General features: G+C 38.1%; 1 protein-coding gene across 7 annotated transcripts in view; it reads left to right on the top strand.

Annotated features, from left to right (window-relative positions):
- Positions 1–21,071, top strand: part of LDLRAD4 (low density lipoprotein receptor class A domain containing 4) — a 587,101-nt gene that overhangs the window by 110,170 nt on the left and 455,860 nt on the right. The window contains exons 3-4 of one of the 7 annotated variants that reach the window (XM_072604175.1): positions 10,575–10,640; positions 12,159–12,238. The exons of 5 other annotated variants lie outside the window; for them this stretch is intronic. The gene's annotated coding sequence lies outside the window, so the exon portion shown is untranslated. Of the gene's footprint in view, positions 1–10,574; positions 12,239–21,071 lie in introns of all 7 variants that reach the window. One more of the 7 variants, XM_072604174.1, reaches the window with a different exon arrangement.

Below are 21,071 nucleotides of genomic sequence, written 5' to 3'. Positions count from 1 at the left end.
GGAGGGAAGCTGCCCCAGATTGCTAAGTAACAATCTTAGATGTTTGAAGTACTGCTGGCTGCCTCATCCCAACCCTTTCATAAGATTGCTGGGAGTGTGGCGAGTTTTTTCAATATTTTTGTCCCGTGTTCCAGCATGCTTGGAGTGGGGGGGTGGGGATGGGGAAATTCATTGGTAAATTAAACTACACACTGTGGTGCTTTTAATACTAAATGATTATGAAGAAATCAGTACCTTCGACAGACTAAATTTGCAGTATCCTGTGGCAGTGTCCACAGGCAGTGTATTAATTCAATATATTTTCATTTTCAAAAATAGAACTTTTCATTCTCCAATCACAGCTCATTTGAATGAATCTTGGCTTATTTAAAAAATATATTCATAATGCTTTGTACAAAGTAGACACTTAATAGGTGCCCAATGAATTCAATTTTGTGGAATTGGTCAAAGTATCTGGATGAAAAAAAGATTTTGGTTATTCTGAGGTCACCATTTCAAAAAAGTATCTTTTCAAGCAGAATATAAAGGCAGTATTTTGGAAATTGGCTTATAGGATAGTGCTCAATTTGGTTTGTCCTAAATTCTGTCATGAACTAAGTATTACACATGTATATGTATGTGTATGTATATATATTTCTAGGTTCTTTTTCACTTGTACATTTGTACCACTTGCATCCAACAAAAAAATTTCCTTTAGTGACTTCTAAGCCAAATAAAATATACTTTTGAAAAAATCTCTTTTTTTTCCCAAATAGACAGGTTTGTTTTTTGTAGGACCTTTGCACTAGTCGCTGAGGTGTGTGCCTTTTTCTTGAGGATCCCACTTTCTTGGTGTTAAGGTCAGTCACATGTGTCTCAGTTTGTCATCTTGCAGAATGAGAACTGCATGTAATACTTGCCTGTGTATACCACACTGAGGTTTTCTTAAAATTAAATAATGAGCTAAAGTTAGATCTTTTTGGAGACAAGGAAACTGTTATGTGTTGTTACATTGCTCCAAGGTCTGGACTCATGTTGAAACCCTTAGAGCTTGTCTCTGCCTCAGTGTAAACTCAGGCTGTATTTTTGATGTGTGTGTGTGTGTGTGTGTGTGTGTGTTCGTCCTTTGTTGCTGAAGAAGACCATGCCATCAGAGAAATAATGGCATGACTTGCACTTGACTTTGTTTTGAGAGAGGGAGTGCAGGTCACCAACCTCACTTCTCCTCCAGAGCCATCTGAATCCAGTGGCCAGATATTCATCAGAATGACTGGAGATGGACCAGGATGAGGCAGTTGGGGTTAAGTGACTTGCCCAAGGTCACACAGCTAGTGAGAGTCAAGCGTCTGAGGTGAGATTTGAACTCAGGTCCTCCTGACTCCTGCACTGGTGCTCTATCCACTGCACCACCTAGCTGCCCTTGTATTTTTGATAGTACCTTCTGAGACCACTCTTCCCTCCTTCCTTTTCATGTATGTCCTGTAGGAGTCACAGATAGCAGCAGCAGAAGTTGTGGCTTGGCTCCCTTTGACCCTGAATGGGTGCCAAAAGAGCAGCTGCAGGAACTATAGGGGGTGATGGTGGTTTCAATGCAGTAGGAGCACCCCACATAGATCAGGGTGGCATCCCTACTGATGCTTCTAGTTGTAGTAGTCCTGCTGAGTCCTCATTCTATAATAGTCTCCCTCTCTATGAACATCAGGAGGAGATTTTTGTTTTGGGGGGCTAAAACAGTGGGAAGACCCAAGACTACATTTTTGAGAGTAGGTGGGAAATCTGGCTTAGGTAGTTTTCATTATCCGTAAGCAGGAAGGCATAACTCAAGACTGGTAAATTCCTCAAAGGAAGGTGATTTATTGGGGGAATTACTGACAATTTAGGGTAGATTTTCTAGTAGTCTTTGAGTATGTTTACCTTAGATGATAACTGCCATGCTTTGTACGTGACTTTGGGGTATTTTCTAATGGAATACATTAATGAATTCTTTGATCTCAGAGCCATCTTGGACAAGATGGAAATACCCTTTAAGAGGGGCAAGTGGTTAGTGGGCAAGACATCTTGTTCTACATGACTTAGTAGGACTGATGGACATGTTTAATGATCGCCTGAAACAAAGGATGATGGGAATGATCAGGAACCAGATAGAATGGTGGAAACTATTAGGATAATCGGGATATCACCAAAACTTTGAAAATAAGGGTAAGGTGTATACCTTAGTTTCCTCTACTATGGCCCACTGTTTTGTCTTTGGCACAGTGCCTGTGACTGCCTATCCCAGTAATGTAAATAGCAGCCAATTTATTATGCAAGAAGAGGGGAAAAGTCTCAAGATCCTAGGTAAGGAATGGACCACACCATTACATTCAATAAACATTTATTAAACATCTACTTTGTGCAAAGCATTGTTCTGGGTATGAGGAATTGAAGACAAAATTGTAGAACAGTCCCAGCCCTCAAGGAGTTTACATTCATCTTCTGATTTGAGGCAGTATTTTAGTGGGCCCATGATCAAGGGCAGACTCCATAGGCCTAGGGTCTGATTGACTCAGAGGCCTAAAGGAACTACATAGGGTATAGCATAATGATGGAGAGATGATGCCAGTCTGAGGAAAGGTGATTCCAAAGCAGAAAGTTGTATAGAGAGCAGATTCTTGGACTGGTTTTGGGAGAGACTGTAATTTTGTGGTTAGGGAGCTTCTCAGGCTGACTGTATACATGCATGGATGGGTACATGTGCATGTGCTGTAGTGTTAACAGGGCTGTAACAAAGATCATATTTGAACTGCAGAACCTGAGGAAATTGTTTTTCTTCTAGATCTCAGTTTCAGCTTTTGTAAAGTGAGGCAGTTGGAATAGCTGATTTCTGACTCCTCCAAGCTCTGACAATCTATAAGTCAAATTTCCGTAATCAGTCGATCAATCAGTCAGCAAACTTCTACTTGAAGCATTTTCCTTGAGTATGAGATTCCATCTCTCATCTCTGCTTGATTATTCTCCCAGACCTAGAATGCTCTGGTCCCTCAATTCTATCTCTTAGATTCCCTGTATCCCTTCAAGACTCAGCTCAGTAACTACTTTCTGCAGCTCTCCCTCCCTCCTTCCTCAGTGGTGAATATCTTCCCTTTTCAGATTAACTTCATCTATCTAGTTATTACAAGCTTTCTTCCCCATTAGGATATAAACTTCTGGGTTTTTTTGGCCCTCTCCTTTGCATTTTTTTTATCCCCAGTGCCTGGCACATATGAAGAACTTAATAAATGCTTGTTGACTGACAGCAATGTCAATAAAAAGCCAAAAGACCTCAACATTAAGATCAGTGCAGTGTCCAAGCATGCCTTCAGAGATCTAAAGACAAAGCGGACCTTTCTGCTCTCAGCAGAGAGTTGTTGGACTAATATATAGGCTGTGGATTGAGGTAGTTATTAATAGGCATAGCCAATGTGTTCATTTGTTTTGCTTGATTGTATGTATTTGTTAAAAGGAAAAATTTTGTTGGGGGCAGGGGAAGAGGGGGATTCATTAAAAATGACAATGACTGTTGACTGGCAGTAATGGTTTAAAAAAGTGTCAGTAAAACATTTAAAAAGGAAAAAGAAATCTAAGGGAAGATGAGAGTAACTCAATCAGACAGAACTGCAGAATTGTAGAACAATATATCACATGCATAAATTTGGAAAAGAACTCTGGTTAAGGGAGCACTAAACTACATGATGAAGATCATGACTTAGGTGGACCATTATGACTGGCAAAAAAGTTTTACAGACCCATAATGATATTTCTTGTCTAGGTGGCAGGAATACATATGCACATCAGTACTCAGACAGTGTAATTAGCTATGTTTTAGTCATGGAACCCATGGCTGTACCTCAGCCCTTGATAGCTAGTTTCCTCAGAGACAGATAAAGAATTTATTAAGCTTGATATGTGGCAGACACTATTGTAATCTCTAGATAAACAAAAACAAGAAAACAAGACAGTTCCTATCCATAAGGAATTTGTGGGACACAACACATGAAGGGGAGATGGAAAACAGGGTAGTATGTCTGTGGTGGCATTCTGAGGAGGTTAGTCAGTAGGTGGTGTGGGGACTTGATGCTAGAAAGATAAGATGAAAGCTTATCTATCAGTGTCATGGGACCACATAAAAAAAGGCTTCAGGTATCTTATTTTCGTACCCATCCCTTCACCTGTCAACTAGGATATGCTTTATTAGAATGATGGCTGTTGTTAGCATATCAGGATAGGCACTGCATATGACCTCTAGAGGCAAGTAAAGAGGAAGTGTGGCCTTTCTGCCAAGAGCATAACCTTGTATTTTTTCTGACGACACTACTTTTAAGCAGACCTAGGGGGTGTTATTGTTGGTGTTTGATACTGGCTGCAGTCTCAAACTAAGGAAGTCATTTTTTGTCTGAACCTCAGGAGTTTGTGGAATTGAGGTTGTATGGCTAGGAATTAGAAAGCTTAAATTTTTGTTTTTTATTGTATGTTTGTTAGTTTGCAAAATTGAATTTTAGGGAGCAACATGTGAGCCAGTGGCTGTGTTATCATACTTCCTGGAGATCTGGGCACATAATACAATACTGAGAGACGATGTGATAAAATTGGCAGTGTAGTCAGCTGTAGTCAATGGAGAACCCATCTATGATAGTACCTCCTCTCTCTTTCCTCCTTTTGCCTTCTCTATGGTATGCTCAGGTAGGGACTAGAAATCTGATTATAGCCTAGTTCCACCACCACCTTGCAACCTTCTTTTCCCCTCCCCCTTATTCATTTTGGTTATCTGACATATCAATCATATCTTCCAACTTTAATGTCTTCTATAATGATTTTTGTTTTGCTTAAGATCATGTTTTCATGGTTATTAAATTCATTGACTTCAGATGGGAAGAATGCTTAATTCCACTGTGCCAGATCCCTATATACTGAAGGCAAGCATTACAGGATTGCTATCAGTGGCAATAAAAGGAAAAAAAGCAAACCACACTTCTGTCTATGAACCATATGGATTCTGTTCCTTCTTGTTTTTTTCCCCTCTTCAGATTCCTTTATCCTCCATAGCACTTTGAAATTGAAAATTCAGAAAATTTAGAAATAAAATTATTGTGAAAATGTAGAGGTTTTTCTCTATCCAATTCAACAAACGTGTCTCCTGTGTGTCTACCTACTGTGATAGTATGGTAAATACCAAGTTTATTCTTGTTATTTTAAAGCATTATTTTGTATAGTTCAATTTTATTCCTTAAAAACATACTGATACATTTTATTTTGACAAAACAGCTACTTTCTAACAAACCCTTTTACAAAATACAATTCCTGAAAGCAGTTTTATTAATCATTGGCAGAAAGGAGGGATGCATTCCTTAATTTTGGTGTTATGACATCAATGAGATAGAAACTTTAGAAAAACTGTCTCTACACTCATGAACATTATAGTCTTCTAGAAGGATATACTATATACACAAAATTATATAATATATAATAATACATAAGTACACTAGAGTGCTAAGTGATATCTAAGAATGGCTTTATGTAATAATAGGGAAATCAGAGTTCATGGAGGAGACAGTATTTGACTCAGATTTTAAGGGAGGGGTTGGAAAGAATTCAGCAGGTCAGGAGATGAAGGATAAATATTCTAAACCCAAGGAATAGTGGGAATAAAGACAGTGGTCTGTTAGAGGGATGCAGATAGGATGACTTGGAATGTAGAGGATATAGGGGGAAGTTGTAAGATTTGGTTGGAAATGTAGGGTGCTAATTTAAATATAAAAAGTCACACTATCAAAATTAGAGTAGAATGGAAAATTATGTATTTCACGGTTATTTACAGGGGAAATTAATAATTAGAAGCCATAGAAGAGATCACAGAAGACAGAATGGACAATCTTGATTACATCAAATTGAAAAAAATTTGCACAAATAAAAAAAATCTTTAATAAAAATTTGATGTATCAAATCTACAGGGAATTGATATGAATACCTGTGTATAACTGAGTCATTCCTCAATAGCCAAATGGGAAAAGGACTCAAAGTTTCAAAAGAAATACATGAAGTGATACTCAAGATCACTTAGAATTGGAAAAATGCAAATTAAAACAACTCTAATATCCCACACCATGTCCATCAAGCTAACAAAGATACTAAAAGATGGGAAAACTCATTGGTACGGAGACAGTCATGCCATGGAGACAGTCATGCCATGGAGGCAGTCATGCCACTTCACTGTTGTTGAAACTATGAATCAAGAGAATCACTCTGAAAAACAGTTAGGAACTGTGCAAGAAAAGTTACCAAATTTTTCATACCATTTAGTCTAGAGATTCCATTATTGGGACCATATAACATATTGACAGCAAGAAAAGATATGTACAGAATAATTTGTGATGAAAAGCTTGATACAAAATAGCTGCCCAACAGTTGATGAATTACTGAACAAGTTGTAGTATATGAATAGAATATTACAGTCCTCGAAGGAAATATTTATATTAAGAAGTCAGGAAATCATAGAAAGGCTTATATGAAGTGAGTAAATTAGAGCCAAAAGAACAATGTATGTAATGACTGCAACACTGTAAATAAATTCAATATAGAAAGATAGCAAAACTCTGGTCGAACACAACAGTTACTGTTAGTAACATACTGCCTTGTTGAGTGTTGAAGGAGACATCCCTCCTTTTTGTTAATAACTGATACTCTAACTGTGAACTTTGGTAAAAAGGTTTGTGGGGAAGCACGTATTGTAGCATAATGAAATCTATCGATACTTTTCTGGGGTGAAAAGATCGTGAAGGACTTTAACTATATGGCAAAGGGATTTGGATGTTATTTTTAGGTAATAGGGAGCTACTAAAAAATCTTTGATCAGAAAAGTAATGCAACTAGATCTCTGCCTAAGGAAAATTAATCTGGCAGCGTTTTCAATCATAGATTTGACAAGGAGACGAGGTCGAGTGTTGGTAGAAAGGCTTTTTGGGCATTCTTTGCAATATTCCAGACAAATGGTATTAAGGACCTTTACTAAAGTGATGGCAGGGAGAATAGAAAGGAAGGTATGACCATGAGAGGTATTACAGAGACAGAACTGCCAGATTTATTAGCAAATTGGATATGAGATATTGGAGAGAAACAAGTCAAGTATTTCTAATATGAGAGATTAAATAAACCTTTCATATTCAGAAATTCAGAGGCAGGTGGAAATAGTGGAAAATGCTCTAGACTTGAACCTGAGCTGAAGTCCTGGCAATTATTAGCTATGTGATTTTGGGCAAGTCAGTTTACCCTTATAAGCCTCAGTCTCCTCATCTGTAGAATGGGAATAATATTATCTACTAATAGAGTTCCTGTGAGTGAGGATTAAATGAAGTAATGTATGTTAATGATAATAAGAGCTATATAAATATGAGCTATTATTAAGATAGTAAAAATGAGTCAAGAGAAGACATACAAGATGCTGATAGTGATCAGGCCAATTTCCATGTGGTTAAAATTGTGTTCATTAAATATCATGCTTTTTTATCCCTAGTTCTTTTTCTGCAAATGAATGTTTTTTTTAAATTAATGGCCACAGAGGACAGATTATATAACAGAAATGATCACAGTCTTATTTTTTAATGATTGATTTTTTATCCTCACATTTTTATTCATTTCTTGTAAGTTCAAATTAAAACTGAACAAAAGTTCAAAATTATACCCCTTAAAGTTCAGTAGTTTGAATTTTTACCTAAAACAGGATTTCAAACTATTAATTTATATTTAATCCCAAATGTAATAAGGAGTCATTGGAATTGAATGTGTGTGTGTTTAAGGGTTATTTGTTCAGACCTACATTTTAGGTAAATCATTTTGGCATCTGTGTGGAAGATGGATTGGAGGTGAGACAGGGAGACCAATTAGGAAACTTTTACGGTAGTCTAGGTGAGAGATGGTGAGAGCCTGAAAAGATGGTAGTTGTGCAAATGGAGTGAAGGAGATGTATGTGAACAATATTATAGAAATTGTTGTTATTCAGTGGCTTCAGTTGTGTCTGACTCTTTGTGACCCCATTTGGGGTTTTCTTGGCAAAGACACTGGAGTGGTTTGCCATTTCTTTCTCCAACTCTTTTTACAGATGAGGAAACTGAGGTAAACAGTGTTAAGTGACTTGCCCAGGGACATACAAACTAGTATGTCTGAGGCTGAATTTGAATTCAAGTCCTCCTAATTCCAGATCCAGCAATATATCTACTGTGCCACGTAGCCGTCTTATGTTGTAGAAGCAGCAATGGCAAAATTTGGCAACTGATTCAATATGTGGGGTGAGTGAAAGTGAGGAGTTCTGAATTACACCAAAATTGGGTACAAGAATGCCAAGAAAGATGGAGGTGCCATCCATAGTAATAGGGTAACGTAGGAGAAGGGTGGGTTTTGGGCGAAATGAGTTCTGTTTTTGACATGATGAGTTAGAGGTATCTCTGGAACATTCAGTTTCAAGTATTCTAAAGCTCATGATCTAGGACTAAAGCTAAGTAAGGAGAGAGAGACTAAGACTGAATATTTCACACTGGGAATCATCTGCATAGAGATGATAATTGAACCCCTTGGAGCTGATGAGATCATCCAGAGAATTATTGAGAGTGAAAATCAGAGGGCCCACAACAGAGCTTTGGGCTACATCCTCCATTAGGTGTCATGATCCAGCAAAGGAGATGGAGGAATGATTGGACTGGTAGGAGAAAGAGCAGTGTCATGAAAACCCAGACTATGGAAAGTATGCAGAAGAGGATGGTCAACGCTGTCAAATCCTACTGAGAGGTCAAGAAGGATGAGGATTCAGAACAGGCCATTAGATCTGACAGTTAAAAGGTGACTTTGGAGAGAACAATGATGTTGGTGAATGATGAAATTGGAAACCAGATTGTGTGGGGTTAATAAAAGAGTGAGAAAAGAGGAAGAGGAGTCATTGAATGTAGGTGGCTTTTGTAAGAAGTCTGGTTGAGGAAGAGAAACGTAAACAGGAAGATAACTAGTAGGAATTGTTGGACCAAATGAAAGGTTGGAGTTTTTTTAAAGGATTTTTTTAGGATTGAGACCTGGGCCTGTTTGCAGGAAACAGGGAAGAAGTTTGATCAAGTTTAACCACAATTTACCAGGGAATTAACCAAAACAGAATTAAAGACATGCTACTGACAATGTTTATGGAGAAAAAAGCAGTAAAAACTGAGGCAATAATATGTTTGCTGTACCTATTTTATCTTATTTTCTTGGAATTATGAAATAGATCAGTACCATCCTTGAGGTCATTGTAGAGAGCATCAGACTGTTATTGACCAAGTTATCATGTGTACCATCTTAAAAGCTTCTCCTGGATACTTCCTGTTATCTCTTGAAGACAGTGGAAGGGAAGTAGCTAAAACCACCAATACCTGTTCTTCTCAGACTGCAAAGAAAGGAATATCTTCTTAACAAAGGTCTTCTTCAGCTGCTATGAACTGATCATTTGAAAGGATATCACTTTTTTGCCCCTAAAATTTAGTAAGATGGAGTGCATATTTTTCAAGCAGAAAATGTCAGAAAAACTCAACGGTAATTCTCAAACATGGAAACAGAGTGCATCCTTGTATTATTGTGGAGCGAAGATGCCAAAGACATAATTCTGTCTGATTCATGGCTAAAGGAAAGCTATCTATTATGGCTGGGGGGGAGATGGGGTGCCAATAAGTTTGTTGCAGTGATTTTGATCAGTACAATTGCTACTAAGAACAGCTTGATAGATGACAGGAAAAATTCTTGCAGCTATGGATCATATCAACAGGCAGAATGTTATTAAGATTGTACCTCAGCAATTATATCTCAGGTAGGGGTGAGGAGAGGATGAAGATCCTGGTCTAATATCTTTTGTATGAACTAAGGGTATATTAAGAGGAAATATGAGAGCATTTGAAAGTTCTCTTGAGAGTAAGGACTATTTTTTTTGCCCTTCTTTGTATCCCCAGTAATTAACACACTGCCTGACATATAATAGGCGCTTAATAAGTTCTTACTGATTGGCAGAATGGCAGTGACAAGATGTACTGAGGTTCCCACTCACAGGTCAGTAGACCCTGGTCAGTAGACTGTATAGTCAGCTTTCAAAGTAGTAGGGCTTATTGATATAGCTGGTTGACTTAGAAATGGACTAAAAGCCAACCCAGAAAAAACAAGAAGTATGTGGCCCTGGTCAAGGAAGTAAAACAAATTTGAAAACTGGACACCATCAAAGTAAAACAGATCTCTTCTCTTGTCAGTGAGACTGATTTCACAAGTATGTGCTGGCTACCGTACAGAGCTATGAATCTATTATATTTTGGCAAGAATTCCGAAAGCCCTATTCCTAAACACTTGCCATATCATTGGGAGTTTTCTTTCCCAGCAACCAATACATAAATATTCTTGGGTAGTGTTTGTAATGAATCTGCTATGAGATGCCCTCAAATACATGAGTCATAAGAGTAATAGCAGTCATACCTTCATTTTCCATGTTGATGAATGCTTTACTTCCAAGGGTCGTGGTTGTTGGAGTTGTTTCAGTCATGTCCCACTCAGAGATATCATTGGTTTGTCATTTCTTTCTCCAGCTCATTTTACAGATGAAGAAACTGAGGCAAACAGAATTAAATGACTTGTCCAGGATCACACAGCTAGTAAGTGTCTGAAGCCAGACTGGAACTCACAAAGATGAGTCTCTTTGACTTTAGGCCTGGCATTCTATCCACTTTGCCACCTAGCTGTACCCTACTTCCTAGGGGACTTCATCCAATTCATAGTCCTTATCTCTATCTACACAGTTTCCCTATTAGAGGTCTTGGGATGTTATTTCCACTTTGGATAGAAAAATAGATACCACAAGAAATTAAAGAAATATCTGAGACATTTCTCAGTATAAGCATAATATAGTTTCAGTTGAGATTAGTAGTAAAATAGTTTGTAGCACTATGTAGATTTGTACAAATACAAATATGCTAAGCAAAGTGTAGCATCTGCAAAATTGCCCATACGACCACACATTTTGCAGGTTCCCACAGGAATGGCAGTGTATATTGCCATTCATTAATGGTTGATGAGAATATCTGAATTATATCTTTCTAGGGTTCAGAGGATAGAGCTTATAAAAGCCATTAGAAACATTAATTTATTGTTGCAATTTTTTTTCCAAAAAAAGCTTCATTGTTCAGGAATCTAGGTTAGTTCAGATGGGATGTAAAATCTCATGCAGTCTAGGAGATGAGAGTAGGGTTGAATTCTTCTTAGTAACTTCATAATTGGTGTGGAAATATTGACATGGCTGGGTGCCCAAGATTTTTAGGCTGATCTAGCTCTATCCAGGATCTTAGAGGGGCTGTCGTGGTCTGTTGCTCAAGTTTTGTTTCGTCAGGTTTTCTGCAGGTGCAAATTAACGTTCTAGCATCAATAAGAATGTCCAGTAGCTCCAGGACTTTTTTTTTTTTTTGCAGAAACTGAATAGTTTAGTTACCCCCACTGTCGTAAGTGTCCTGTTAAAAAAAAAGTTCTGCATCAGCCCTCACCTTTTTTGTACTTGCTTAACTTTTTCTGAGAAAGTTGACTGAGACGATATAGGATTCTGAAATATCCCAGCTTTTCTTAGAAGAATTTTCTATTGAGTGGAGTGATTAATGAGATTTACAATTCTCATTAACTTGCATCCTTCAGGTAGCTAGAGGACCCTATACATAAAGAATTTAGATTATGATTATTTTTAAACTGCCACAGTTTCAGCCTCACCCATCATTTATCATAAGTGCATTTAAGATATCAAGGAACAGTGATGGGAACTGAACTTGTGATTTCACTGGTATAGAGCACCCTCAGATAAGGAAGCTCTGCCTACCAATCTATGCACTGTTTAGTCTTAGACAGTTGTGTGGGGCACAGTGAAGTTAATTAACTTGCCCAGATCCCCACCACCTCTGTTTCACACATCTGTCACATGAGAGACTTAAATTTAGGTCTTCTTGTCTCTGAGACCAACCCTCTTTGTACTGGACCATGCTACCTCACAAAACACCAAGAAGTACTTTCATTCAAGCTTACTAGAACTGTAACTTTTGTGAGGGCACAAACCCCATGATGTCTAATCTTTGTATGTGTCCTCAGGTCTCACTGGCACGATACTCCATGTCTGTTGTTTCTTATTTTTGCAGTTACTTTGACCAGCCCTCTCCAGGGGAACAACAGTAAATAAACGATTCAGTTAGAACGTAATAAACTTAATTTCAAGCATGTGAGTATGCTCAACTAATTTCAAAACTTCAAAGAGTCATGATTTCATTAGTGTGTCTGTTCTCTCCATTGAGGCAGATTACATCTTTTTCTTGCTGTGTGAATTATGTGACCCCCAAAATTAGTTTACTAGGTCCTGTGCCTCTTCCGAGTTAGCTAGGCTGGTCCTTCATTGACAGGTTGAGTTCACTCCTGGTCCATTTCATCTTTTTAGTCTGCCAGAATTTGCACTGTGATGGCATAACCTTTTAAGGACTCAGGGTCACCTTTAAGCATCAGAGTTAGAACCATAATGGATCGTGTTCATTGTATGGTAAAATGGACTAGTTGGTTATCTAATAATCTGAATCTCATCCGATTTAAACTAAGCCTTAGCAGCTGAGATTTTAAGATGGTCACATAAGAAGATGGCAGATGCAAAAGAATTGCCATCACTGACCACAAAGACAACAAGGTCAGAGGAACATGCTTGTGTGTGCCAGATATGATCATCTAAGCAGGGTGCCTGCCCCCTATTTCTCCTCTTGTAATAATACACACAGTCTTTTCTTTTCTTGGGGCTATATGTTGAGCTGATTTCTTAGTTTGTGAATATTAAAAAATATACAACTATTTATGAATTTGTACCTTTGAATCATGACAACCCCCCCGCCCAGGACAAGATGTCTTTTTTTTATTTGACATATCCCTTACTTACTTTCTTCTTTATTCCAACCTATCTCTGTTTGCTGACAATTCACTGACAGCGACATGAACTCTCACACTCCAAAGTGGTGGTGGGATGAGGTGGGGTGGGGAATCCTTGTAAATTAATAAAATCATCAGCAGAACTTTCTCTGCTACCGATAGGGGGCACCTGGCTGTAAAATCAATTACATATTTTTCATTGTTAGAAATTGTAATAAAGTAAACTTTTTTTGACGCTCAGAGTGTCAAGAGAAGTCACCAGCTTCTACATTGCCTTGTTGAAGAGGGGAAGCCAAAGATTTTATTCACTAAAGATTTGATGCATTATAAGAATTTTTTCTTAATATAAGGAAAAAGAATTTGAGAAATAGAATTGCATTATTTCATGAATTTCAGTTTTCATGAATTCTTAAACTTAAATTATTCAAAAATGTATTTGACTAGAATTTATAGGAAAGTATATGCATTGCACAAACGATCTATAGCCCAGTGAATTCTTGTCTCCCTTCTTCCCTGGGAAATGTTGCCTTTAGGATTTCCTGGTGTCACCATTTATGCTACATTTTGAATTAATCAGATCAAATATTGGAAAATGTCCTAAAAAGCCACTCATACTCTTCTGATCTAAGAAGAATGCTGGCTAACATGCCTTCTGTATGGTCAGCAATGGGCTGTGGGCTGAGGTGATCTGGTCTCTGTCCACAAGTGGTTTACAGTTTAGTTGATAGCAGATTGCATGTAAATAATGAAAGCTTTCAAAAAGCATCAGTTTTCTGTGTTTGTTGTTGGGGGAACTTAAAAAGCATGAAGCATATTTGGCAGATTTTGCCTTTACTCTGATGAGAATTCACATTTATTATCAGTACCAGGACCATTGAAATTCTTACCAATAGAAGCTGAAGTTCTGTGATTCAGTGATTTTTCCATCAGCTTATTTTCAGTATTCAAAGGATCAAGTGATTTTTAGTGAATTGTAAGCCAGAAAATAAATAAATAAATAAATTGTGTGTTGATATATACATATAGACATGCCCACATACATATGTTTTTCTATATTTAAAATTTCAAATATCCTTTTAAGCTTTTAAAACACTTGGAAATTATTCAGCTTTCTAGATTTGGGAGGTATTTTTCACAGTGTGAACTAGGGAAAAGGAATGACTTTTGGGATGGGACCATATGTGCAAAGTTTGATCCTGGAATGATTTGAATAGAATGAACATAATGAATATGGTAAGACCTGTAATTATCATGCCTCTGATAAGATGGGTTTCCAGGTAAAAAATATCAGCCCAAGGAAAGTCACATAACTCAAAACCACTGAGCATGAAAGTTGCAGTTTTCTTAGCGTTTATTTTCTCCATGTGATCTATCAGCACATTTTTTTCTGGTTGTCATAAAAAGGGTCTTGAGGTGGAATTTAGACATGTCATTGAGTTATCTCACTCTCCCTTGGGATGCTAACTCTTCTGCCACATTTTTTTCCCATTTGGATTCAGAATGTTGGAGTTAGAAAAGAACTTAGAAATCATTTTGTTCAAGTTTCTCTTTATACAAATAGGGAACTAAGACCCAAAGATATAACTAGGATAGGGTTAATTGAGCTCTGTTGAGGACACAGAAACTCAGGAAGTGCTTGCAGCACTTATACTATATAGCATATAAATGACTGACTTTAGCTAGCAATAATAATTGGTAAAAATAAGAGGGTTCCAGAAGGCATACTTTTGGGGACTATACTTGAGGTGGATACTTCTTGGGCGCTCCTCTCCTGCCATGTTGGCCTTCCCAGCTGTAGTTCTATACTGTCACTAGGTCTTCTCTAGGAACCCAGGTTCCCTCTCTCTTTCACATGGAGTGGTGTCCTACAGGGCTCTCCTTTTCAAGTGAATTTTTCTTAAAAAATCGATTTGAGGGTACAGCTCTTTTGGCTTGCCCTGAATACCAAAATTGCTAGTTACTGCTCTGTCTAGAGAAGTTAAAGATTTGCCTAAGGGAATATACTGACAGTGGCAGAGTTCAGACTAGAATTCAATCCTTATTACTCTTTTCATGATACCACTGGATTGTAACTTTTTCTACCATCAATTCAACTTGTTTCCAGTACTTATTAATAGGCCCAGATTTTTAGGACCTATAGGAATTACAGAGCCATCCTGGAAATTTGGGTCAGGACTGCCTTGTAGTAAGTCAAACTTTAAAAGGGAAACACCTCAAGGCCTCTCAGTGAGATATTATCTGACCCAGGGGATTCCAGAATGCAGCTTCAGTTTTTCCAGGGTTTGGGAATCAATATGAAACTAATTCTTTGTACATACGTGATTGAAACGAAAATCTTGAGGTAGATATACAAGCCCATAAGAAGAGAGATTATTAGGAAAGCTGTACTCTTAGAAATCCATATATTACCCGCTAAGAAACTCCGTTATCAGTAAATAATTTAACTTTGAAGAAATAGGAAAGAAGACTATTCTCCATACACCCCTGTTTTAGGTTCCTGCCTACCAGGAGCCAGTTGAATTAGATTGGACTGGAAATTTTGATCAGTATGATTCATTGGGAACTGTCTACCTGAATGTCTGAGTATGAGAATGGAGAGAATCAGTCTTTCTAGACTCTGCTGTACAGCTTTTGCTAGAGGGAAAAGCTGCTGCTGAGTTTTTTTGGTAAGGCCTAGCTATTTGTGGTTTTAAGAGATATACCTTCTGCCTCTCTCCCACTGTTTCTAAGCAGATATTGAAATTATTTAATTACATCTATTTGAATGGGAACATCTACTTATGCATAAATTATGCAAATTAATGCCATTCATGCAAATAATAGTTGACTTGAGTAGTCTCAGAGCTGTGCTACAATATATTCCATCCATCCCTCTATTTCCAAAATTGACTGATAAGACCTTTTTTTCTTAGAGTAAATCATGAGAGGTAGCATGTGCAGTACTGTAGAAAGAGAAATGGTTATAGAGGCGGAGGACTTGCACTCAAATCTCAGCTTTCTCCCAAACTGCCTAGATCATCTGTGATGACTCCTGCCCGTTCTGGGACTTGGTTTCCTCATATGCAGAATGAGGGAGAAGAGCTTGTTCATTCCTCAGTTGTATTCCAATTCCAGCTTCCATGATTTCCAACAACAATGTCTCACTATCACTATTTGTGTAGCTTATACCTATCCATGTCTACACCTGTATCTCTATCTCTGCACCCGTGTCTATAGATCTATACCTATATATCTGTGCCTATATCTTATCTCTATATTTCTATTGATATCTTTAGCTACATCATATATATCATATACCTGCATATGTTAACTCTAACACCCTATCATCATCATCATCACATCATCATCATCATCATCATCATCATCATCATCATCTCTCTCTCCTCTCTGTCTCTCTCTCCAGATATACATATAAGTATATGCATATGTGTATATATGTAGATACATAAATGATTGTCATCCTTTATTCTCGAAGAGGATCAAAATGACATCACCATGATAAAGTGAAGTTTCAGTGTGTCTGACTGTGGTTGATTAGACCAATATGAACTCAGAATGCTCTACCACAGATTAGGCACAGATAGTCTGTGTGAACATTTGGAGTAGATACTCCAAATTTGCGCATTCTCTGTTTCCTTTGTGCTGTTTCAATTCTGCTTTGCTCAAAGAGCGCAGCACCGCTTCTGATGTGGGCACACTACGCTGAGTGGTCCTGTGCCAGTGTCTCCCATGTTGCACAATCAAATCCAAATTTCTTGAGAGTGTCCTTGTATTGCTTCTTCTGACCACCATGTGATCGCCAGCCCCATGTGAGTTCTCCATAAAATAGTCTTTTTGGCAAGCATACATTTTTCATTTGAACAATGTGGCCAACCTATTGGAGTCGCACTCTCTGAAGCATAGTTTGAATACATGGTAGTTTAGTTCGAGCAAGGACCTTAGTATCTGGTACCTTATCCTGCCAGGTGGTCTTCAGAATCTTCCTAAGACAATTCAAATGGAAGTGATTCAGTTTCCTGGCATGGTGCTGGTAGACTGTCCATGTTTCACAGGCAAGTATGGATCAGTTCTCTGCTACTTGTGCTAATTTTGGCCTAATAATTAACACCAAGAAAACACAGGTGCTCCATCAGCGACCACCACACCATCCATACATGGAACCATCGGTTGCAACAAGTGGAAAAGTTTTTTGAATGCTGTGGATATAAATATTATATGAATGACTATATAGAGACGTACATGTGTCTATGTATGTGGATATGTATATGTGTGTATATAAATATATGTATATTTACATCTCTCTCTCTCTTTGCTTCTAGATTTTTTTCTTAGATGTTGCCATCCTTGTTTTATATCCAAATCTATCATTTATCGATGAAGCTGTTAGAAGTGATGTATGCTTCTATCTGTATATCTTCTGAGAGATAGGTCTTTGCCAGTCTTATGGTCTGTCAGGGAATTCATTTACCATAAATTCAGTTATATGTCTCTTTAAATAGAAGCTAAATTGTTTCTAATGAAGGTTGGAATGGCAGATTGTTTCAATTGCTCTTTCTAACCTCAAGCAATTTCAATTCAATATCATAAAGTAAGAATGGACATATTCAGGTAGTTTCTTGAACATGAAAAGACAAGTCAGAATGGCTATTATTTTATAATACCTAAAGATTCCTAGTATTTATTGATGGACAGAGGTCCTTTGAAGTAGGTCTGGAGCCTGTAGAATCCACCACTTCTGAGAGAAGGTGTCAATTGTCTTGTCACATGTCCCATTGAGATTAGATTCCAAGGAGTCCTATTAAGGATGAGCCAGATATAGGCAGAACTGCATAATTTCTAGATGTGTGTGTGTGTATTGTGTATATCGGTAAATGTGATCAGGTTATTTTGATGTATTGGTAAGAACCTGTCTGAAACATCTGTAATTCATGTTTTTCATTGACCTTTGTGAATTTTAAGGAATTTTGTTATTTAAAATATGGGTTGTTAGCATATTAGGTAAATATATTATTTAAATATTTTATTATATATAATATTTATGTGTATTTGTACATAATAATTTTATATTTAATATATTATAAAATATTCTTTCAGGTTTTGGAGTCAGAGGAGCTAGGTTCAGATACCTTTCTTGGTACCGCCTATGCAACCTTGGCCATGACACTTTACCATCCTAGGCCTCAATTTCCCATTTGTAAAATGAGGATATTAGACTAGATGGTCTCTTAGGCCCTTTCCAGTTCCAAATCTATGATCTATTCCAAATCAAAAGAGCAAATATTTGTAAGCACTGTGCTAACCCCAGGAAACACAAAGAAAAACCCAGGAGATACCAAAAATTAGAGATGCAAAGAATCAAACCCAGCCCTTGCCTTCAAGGTGCTCACTTTCTAACTCACTTTTTTAATGAGGGCCTGGGGAGAAGGGAGAGGTAGAGGGACAGAAGCTCATAGTGGAGTCTAGGACATTTTGCTCCATGGAACCAGTTGCTACCACGCATACCTCCCAACCCTGCCCAAGGACTGACAACCATTTCTTCAGATTTGGTGCCTGTAAAATAAACTGCCTGCACACAGCCTCTGCCTCCCTGCCTAGAGAGCTTGAGACTTTATAAGGAAAGATGGGAAAGCTTGGGCCTCCCAAGGATTTTAAAGTTAATTCAACCTTGTTAGCAAAACCTCTTTGTAAAACTATGAAAAATAGTTTTAATTAATAAATATTTCCCCAGTTTGTAAAAAAAAAAAGCCTACTTATATACATAGTGGCTTGTATATAACTATATAGCATATATCCATAGATGTTAGTATGCATTTCTGGATAGCATATACATAGTGGTTTGTATTTGTAGATACATACCGAATAAATTGGATGTAATCTCAGAGGAAGACATGACTGGGGGGTGTAGGGGAAAAAGATAGGGAGTGGGAAGTGTCAAGTGGAAAACAGTACATCACCACAATCTAACATGGATTCTTTACAATTTGATAGTGCTTACAGAAGCTTCTTCTCTGCTAGAATAACCTTTGGAAACCCACGATCAACGCCACACCCAGAGACGGCATTGTAATAATAATATATAATATGTACACATTATAATTTATGAGCTTCAAAAATCTGTGAAAGTGGCTGTAACAGCAAGGACCCTGGCATACATAAGAGGGCCTGCTGGGCAGGTTTTTAGATCTGCTTTTCTAAAAGGAAAGCAACTTTTTAGGGGTCAACAACCTACTTTAATCAAACCCATGTATCATTCACTTAGTTCAGGGGGAAAAGTCAGCCCCCTGAACTTCAGAGAAAATACAGAGAAATAAAGACCAACAGACAGGGCTTCCAACTGTCTGACCATAGACAATACATACATCATTACCAGAGAGAGAAGCACCAGCATCTGGGTTTTAAAAGGGGAGGGGAAGGACTTCTTAGTGGCTACCCAGAGTCTCATCTGGCACAGGAGCCTTCTTCCAAAAAATAAGCCCCAAAGCAAAACCTCACTTCAGAGTATATATACACTTTTCAGGGCAGAAGGACATGACCCCTCATGACCCAGTGCCTCATTAGTAATTAATAAAAGATGTCTGAGACAGGGAAAGGAAGATCTTTAACTCTTCCTCTGCCTCCCCATTAACCTTACAGTGGCATGAATTTTAAATACCCTGAAAAGCTCATTAGTAACTTAAAACATTTATTGACAAAGTTGGACTGTATCATCCTGATTTTTGCTTAATGCAATGGTGCCCAGGAAGACTCATCTTCCTGAGTTCAAAATTAGGCCTCAGACCCTTAGTAGCTGTATGACCCTGAACAAGTCACTTAACCCTATTTGCCTCAGTTTCCTCATCTGTAAAATGAGCTGAAGAAGGAAATGGTAAACCCCTCCAGTGTCTTTGCCAAGAAAACCTCAGTGGGTCACATAGAGTCAGATATGACTGAAATGACTAAACAACAACAGTGAAGGGTGAGTGTGGTGCTGGTTGACCTAAGACATATCTCTTGGATTCATATAGTGAAGTTTTGTGATAGAGGATGAGTTACTTCTATCTAAAAATGTATATTCATGTGGGGCTTTTCCATTGAGTTGCTTGTGCTTGGATACTAGGAGCAATCGCAATAGCCAGTATGGCTGATTAAATAGTCAAGCTCTTTGCAATCGGTGAGAATTCCCCCAACTAGAAAATAAGGATAACAATGAGTAGGAGCACAACTGTTATTGTTGCTGCTGCTACTGTTACTACTACTAAGAGCTTGTATTTATATAGCAATTCAAGGTTTGGTAAATGTTTTCCATTTATTATCTCATGATCCTCTTAGTAACCTTTTGAGGTAGGTATATTATTATCACCATTTTAAGATGAGGAAACTGAGCCTGTGGCAGAGACTAAACCAGTTAGTCAGTCGGCATTTATTCAGCACCTACTATTTGCCAGATAGTGTGCTAAGTGCTAAGGGTACAAAAAGAGACGAAAGACTGTTCTTGCCCTCAAGGAACTGATCGTCTGGTTGGTTGGTTGGTTGTTGTCCTTCATCTTTGAAGACCAAAATGACATCACCATGATAAAATGAAGTTTCAGTGTGTCCGACTGTGGCTGATCAAACCAATACAAGCTTGAAATGCTCTACCACAGATTGGGTACAGAGAGTTCATGTGAATATTTGGGGTGGTTACTCCAAATTTGTGCATCCTACGTTTCCTTTGTGCTGTTTCAATTCTGCTTTGCTCATAGAGCACAGCACCGTTTCTGATGTGGGCATGCCATGCTGAGCAGTCCTGTGCCAGTGTCTCCCATGTTGCACAGTCAAATCCAGAGTTCTTGAGAGAGACCTTGAGAGTGGCCTTATATCTTTTCTTCTGGCCACCGTGTGATCACCTGCCCCAATGCAAGTTCTCCATAAAATAGTCTTTTTGGCAAATGTACATTTTTCATTCGATGAATGAAAATGGCCAACCATCAGAAGTGTGCTCTCTGAAGCATAGTTTGAATGCTTGGCAGTTCAGCTCAAGCAAAGACTTCAGTGTCTGGTACCTTGTCCTGCCAGGTGATCCTCAGAATCTTCCTAAGACAGTTGAAATGGAAGCAATTCAGTTTCCTGGCATGGCGCTGGTAGACCATCCATGTTTCGCAGGCATACAACAATGAGGTCAGCACAAT

The sequence above is a fragment of the Notamacropus eugenii genome, chromosome 4 (assembly GCF_028372415.1).
Source record: "Notamacropus eugenii isolate mMacEug1 chromosome 4, mMacEug1.pri_v2, whole genome shotgun sequence".
NCBI lineage: Eukaryota > Metazoa > Chordata > Mammalia > Diprotodontia > Macropodidae > Notamacropus > Notamacropus eugenii.
This window is presented reverse-complemented; position numbering and strand designations above follow the sequence as displayed.